Source organism: Simochromis diagramma, unplaced genomic scaffold (genome assembly GCF_900408965.1).
Source record: "Simochromis diagramma unplaced genomic scaffold, fSimDia1.1 OVJJ01000381.1, whole genome shotgun sequence".
Lineage (NCBI taxonomy): Eukaryota > Metazoa > Chordata > Actinopteri > Cichliformes > Cichlidae > Simochromis > Simochromis diagramma.
Window position 1 is genome coordinate 581,908 of NW_024386737.1, and position 6,273 is coordinate 588,180.

Genomic DNA, 6,273 nt, shown 5'->3' on the forward strand with positions numbered 1-6,273 from the left:
TCACTGACATCTATTTCTTAAAATCTAAAACTTGCTTCTGTCATAATCCTGGGATTTCAAGGTTCAAGGTTCTTTATTTGTCACATGCATAGTTATACAAGTATAACACACAGTGAAATGTAGCCTGACACGCTCCTCGACATGTGCAAAAAAATTGGGGGGGGGTGTAGAGGAAAAACATTATATGTATATATATATATATATGTAGTATATACATTGGGTGAATGTGCAGTAGTAGCAGCAAGCAGGTGAATTCTGTACATTAATATGAATAGACATCTGACTATTTTACAGGATAGACAATATAAACATATTTAAAATTAAAGGAATTGAAATGTACATTGTGCCTTGGTTTAGTGTCTGGAAGAGTCCTGACTCAGTCAATTATAGATGATGTGAGAGGGCGGGTGTGTGTGTTTAGAGCACGGATGGCTTGGGGATAGAAGCTCCTCTTGAGTCTCTCTGTCCTTGCCCGGAAGATGCGGAACCTTCTACCAGATTGCAGAAGTTGGAACAGTTTGTTGCCAGGATGGGACGGGTCCTTCAGTATCTGCGCTGCTCTAGTCCGTTATCTCCTGGTGTAGGTGTCCTGAAGCGGGGGGAGAGCAATCCTGCAGCAGCGTTCTGCTGTACGGATCACTCTCTGGAGAGCTTTTTGGTCCTTCACACAGCTGTTCCCAAACCACGATGTCATGTTCTGTGTGAGGATGCTCTCCACAGCGCCTGTATAGAAAATCCTGAGGATCTTTGGAGAGACCCTGAACTTCCTCAGTTGTCGTAGGTGATACAGGCGCTGCCTAGCCTTTTTGGTCTGGACCTGAATGTGGGCAGCCCATGTCAGGTCTGAGGAGATGTGGACACCAAGATACTTGAAGGACTGCACCCTCTCCACTGGAGCTCCATTGATGATAATGGGCTTGTAGTCTCTGTGCTGACCCCTTCTGAAGTCCACCACCAGCTCCTTGGTCTTGCTGACGTTCAGCTGGAGGTGGTTGTCCTGGCACCACGATGCCAGATTCTCCACTTCATCCATGTAGGCCGCCTCATCGTTGTTGGAGATGGCACCCAACACCACTGTGTCGTCAGCAAACTTCACAATGGTGTTGGAGCCATGGGTGGCCACACAGTCTGAAGTGTAGAGGGAGTAGAGCAGTGGCGAGAGGACACATCCCTGAGGTGCTCCTGTGTTGATGGTGATGCTGTTGGAGAAGCACCTGCCCACCCTCACCACCTGAGTTCTGCCAGTGAGGAAGTCCAACACCCATGCACACAGACGGCTGTTAAGTCCCAGATCCCTCAGCTTTGTGAACAGTCTGCAGGGCACTATTGTGTTAAACGCTGAACTGTAATCAACAAACAGCATTCGCACATAGTTACCCTGTTTCTTGTCCACGTGGCTGAGAGTGGTGTGTAGGACGTGGGCGATGGCATCCTCTGTGGATCTGTTGGATCTGTAGGCGAACTGCAGCGGATCTGTGGTGTCTGGGATGGAGGAGGAGATGATGTTCTTCAGCAGCCTCTCAAACACCTTCATTACTACCGAGGTCAGTGCAACTGGCCGGTAATCGTTCAGGGATGAGGGTTTGCTGTTCTTGGGCACAGGGATGATGGTGGATCTTTTGAAGCATGTGGGGACCACAGACTTCGCCAGGGACTCGTTGAAGATGTAAGTGTACACACCTGCTAGCTGGTCAGCACAGCAGCGCAGCAGACGGCCGGTGATGCCGTCTGGCCCCGCCGCTTTCCTTGTGTTCACTCTCCTCAGTGCCGCTCGGACGTCATGCTCCGCGATGCTGGTCACCGGTCTCTCGCTGATGACGTCACTGTCCTCGGTAGTCAGGCGGTAGATAGCATTAGCCGCCTGGCTAACCTCGAAACGGGCGTAGAACTGATTCAGCTCGTTGGTGAATGCAGAGTCAGCGTTGATCAGCGCAGTGTCCCTGGCTTTGTAGTCCGTAATGGTGCGTAGTCCGTGCCACATACTCCGTGTGTCGCCCTGGTGGAAGTGGGACTCCACACGTTCCCGGTACCGGCGTTTAGCATCTCTCACCGCGCGCCGCACGCCGTATGAGGCCGCTTTGTAGGCGCTCATATCGCCAGTGGCGAGACCTGCGTTGTAGGAGGCGGTCCTGGCATTTACTGCAGTGCGGATCGATCTGTCCATCCACGGTTTCTGGTTTGGGAATGTGGTGACTCTCGCAGTGGGGATAATCTCCTCCGCTAGCATATTGACGAAGCATACTGCTACTTCCGTAAACTCGTTGATGTCGACTGCGCATGCTCTGGATTTTTACCCAGCGTTTTCAGTTTTAGCCTTTGTTGAAGTTTTCAGTTTGAATATTACCTTTTAACATCTGCTCCAGATATATTTTCATTCTGATTTAGTATTTATAGTTTTCTTTGTTAGTTATTCTCAAGTTTTTCCTTTTTGTCTACTGGATGATCCTGATGTTTTTGAGAATCTATTGTGTTTGAGTTTGGCTTTTTGTATATTAGGTTTGTTTAGTTTATCTTCTTTTATGATAATTTTTCTGTTTCCTATTTGTGTCCCTGTATCTGTCTTGTCTCTTTGTGCCCTGGTTGTCTGTTTCCCTATTTATTTGTCTCCCATTCAGTCATTTCCCCCTTCCTGTTGACTGTATGTGTGTTTGTGTTACTTCCTTCTTTACTTTGATAGTCCAAGTGCTTGATATTGAATTTTACTCCCCTCGTCTAGTTAATCCTGATTTGTTCCTTGGTGTTTCGGTTTCATCTGCATTTATCGCCCTCCCCTGTCTAGTACTCCTGTTCTCCTCTATGTAAGTTAACCCCATTGTCTTGTTATTCATTCTGCAGTTATTTTCTCCATCTTCCACTGTCCTTTGTCATGTCCTACCGTCATAATTTTACGTTACTTGTTTCCAATTTTTTGCACTCCGCAATTTTCCCTAGAACAAAAACTTGGGAACACAGAGCAAGGAGTGCAAAACTATTCCTGGCTCCAGTGTTCCTCTGATTTTGCATCTGTGTTTTGATGAAACATTCAAGCTGTTAAGTTCATCTCCAGTTTCTCAAGTTCTGCAACTATTTCTGTACACAGGACTAAATGATAAACATTCAACTGTACTCCATATGGTATATAATGTATGTGAAAAGTAAAAAAACATAATGTTGGCAAGTTTGTGTTAATAGGAATGAACAAAAAAAGTTATTGATTGAAATAAAATGAATTGATCTTCAAAACTGGAAAGAAATATTGCGATAAGGAATTATTTTAATAAACTTTTGAGCAGAATGATATAATGAAATTAGCATAATTGTTTTTTATTTTCTAAAGAATATTGCAGCGGTTTGAGATGACAATTTTTAAGCTTGTAGTGTGAGTCACAAAAAAGAGAAATTCATTGAGAATTTCATATCGTTATGATATCTGATATCATATGTGATATCAGATATGATTGTTGTGTAATTTTTTGTTTATTAAGTTATCAAATTCCTTTCAAATTATTCAATTTGAGCAGACTTGTGCTTTTATTTCTCAAGATTATGGCAGCAGTTTGACGTTAAATAAATTAACATCTGCCCAGATGTTTAGTAGGTGAGGAAGAAGAAAAAACACTTAGATTTTCATGAGAACACAAAGACTTACTGAATTTTTGATATGTCATCACATTCTATTGAACCTGTTTCATTTGAGCATAAAGGTCATTTAAGTTCTCTGGAATCATGCAGTCGTTTGAGATAAAACTGCACAGATATAGTGTGGAGCACCTGGGACCCTGTTCTTGACACATAGCAGGGTCTAGCAGTCTGGCATGCCAGCCTTCTCATTGCCTCTTGTAAATGCTGTTAAACAATGTTTTATTTAGAGCTCATGATGTGGATGACTGATTTATCATGGATTGTGTAATTTCATAAATATGTAATTTAAGGTTAAAAATGTCTTCATTTAAAATGTATATGTGTAATGTGTAAGGGCTAATGTCTCATGAGTACACCCTTAGCGAGATTATACAAGAGAGAGTACAACGAGAGAGTATATTTCTTTCTTGGACTGCGGTTGAGCAGATGTCACTCATGAAGCTCTGCTAAGCTAAACTAAAGGTTTATTGAAATCAAGGCAAAGTAACACAAATACATCAGGACCTCTTTTCAGGACAAGCGGTCAACGAGGTATTTCTGTCTTTATTTTATGTTTGGACTAAATATATGTACTGTAAAATTGCTAATGTGTGTGTACCGTTCACTCAATTTAAACAGTTCTCACTGTGTATTGGCATAATGGTGTACTGGCGTTAAGACCTGAAGACTCGATGGTGTAACTAAAGAGCAGAGAAAGCCCAAGTAATAAACCCCTGTTTCAAAGAACCGACCTGTGTCTGTGTTGTAGTGAAAAGAGCTACACCTCTGGGCCTTTGGGACTCCTGAGAGATGTTATTGCAGTTTCCAACCCTCATTATCAAGTCCATTTTGTGACAAAAACACATGCTGTTCATGGAGGTGCTGTGTGGCAAGCAGAGGTAGGACCCAAATGCAGGACTCGGAAACAAAAGGTAGTAAACTAAAGATTCAAGAGTCAAGAAGCTTATTGTGATGTACACTGCAAAATACAGATGGTTATGCAGAACAATGAAATTCTTACTTTGCAGGTTCCCTCCACACAACTAAAAAGAAAGTAATAAATAAGTAAAACAGTGCTAGTGGCACTTGTAGCTTGTAACTTATGTGTGGGTGTAGTCAGAATTTAAAGTGTAAGTGTCATGATCCTGGGTCCTTTTGACCCAGCGTTTTGTGTTTTCTCTTATTGCGATTTTGGTTCTGTTCTTCCTCTGTTTAGTGTTACTCTGTTCTGCCCGTGTGTTCCTGTATCTAGTCCGCGTTTCTTAGTTTGTGTCCTTTCATGTGTAAGTTCCTGTTTTATTGTGAAGGTCTGCGTCTTATGTGAGTGTTTTCAGTTTGCCTCCCTAGTCTCGTCACGTTAACCACTCCCAGCTGTGTTCCCCACCTGTGTGTAATCTCCCTGTGTTCTCTGAGTGTATTTTAGTTGTGTCTTCTGTCCTAGTAGTTGCTGGTTCGTCTGTGTTGTTTTCCCTCGGTCTCCCTGCATCTCTCCATGGGTATTTCCCCGGACCTCCCTGCATCTTCGTTTCTGGTTTGTTTTGTTAGTTTTACCCAGTTTAGGTTCCAGTTTCATGTTCCCAGTGCCTTTGTTGTTTGTATTTCCTTCGTTAATAAATACTCACCTGCACCAGAGCTGCCGCGTCCTGGTCCTAAATAATTCCACACGGCTTGCCCTGGCAAACCGTGACAGTAAGTAGTTTCAACACACCGTGATAATATATACAGAGTATGCAAAAGTGTTTATGTAAAGATATATGCAAAAATTGCTTATTTACAGATTAATATAAATGTACAAAATTGCAAATTTACAGTTATGGATAATTACAGTTCGACAGTAAGTCAGAGATTTAGTAGCCTGATGGCCTGTGGATAGAAACAGTTTCTTAGTCTGGTGCTCCTTGCTTTCACATTTAAGCAGCATCTGCCAGATGGCGGGAGTGTGAACAATGTGTGCTGTGGGTGGGTGCGGTCCCTTTTCCTGACCCAAGTGTTGTAAATGTCCTGTAGTGATGGGAGGGGTACACTCTATACCTCTATGTGCACTGAACATATATATTTTAACTTTCACATAGTCTTAAGCACAAGACATTTTGCTTCACCGTGGTTTATTAAGGTTTTACAGTAACAGGGCAGTTGGCAAGCGGACTGAGGTATGTGATGAGAGGTGATCTGTTGTTATATTTTATTTAACCGAACTGTGTAACCCCTTGATGCTGTTTGACGTAACCCCTTTTGTTTAATTTAATCTGTGACTGTATATCTCAGAATTACTTGTTTTGAAGTTACCTGAATTAACTGAAGCTCATTATTGTTATTAGTTCAAAAATTACTGTACGGATATCAATTTCTTCTTATTTTATAGTTTTCACGGTGCTCAATGTCCAGAGAATCAGCCGTGTGTGGAGAGGAAATAAATGACTGCACCCGTTAGAGACTCTTCTGTCGTTCTTGATGCCAAGGGCTGCTGCAATCTATACCAGGGCTCTTTTGTCCTTATACTGCGGCGCTCCGCGTGGTTTGGGAAAATAAATTAGAAGTATTTCGCTGAAATGTATTTTATTTATGTGCGCGCTCTCTCTCTCTCTCTCTCTCTCTCTCTCTCTCTCTCTCTCTCTCTCTCTCTCCCCCTTTTTTTTTTTTTTTTTTTTTTTTTTTTTATAAACTTGTAGTTCT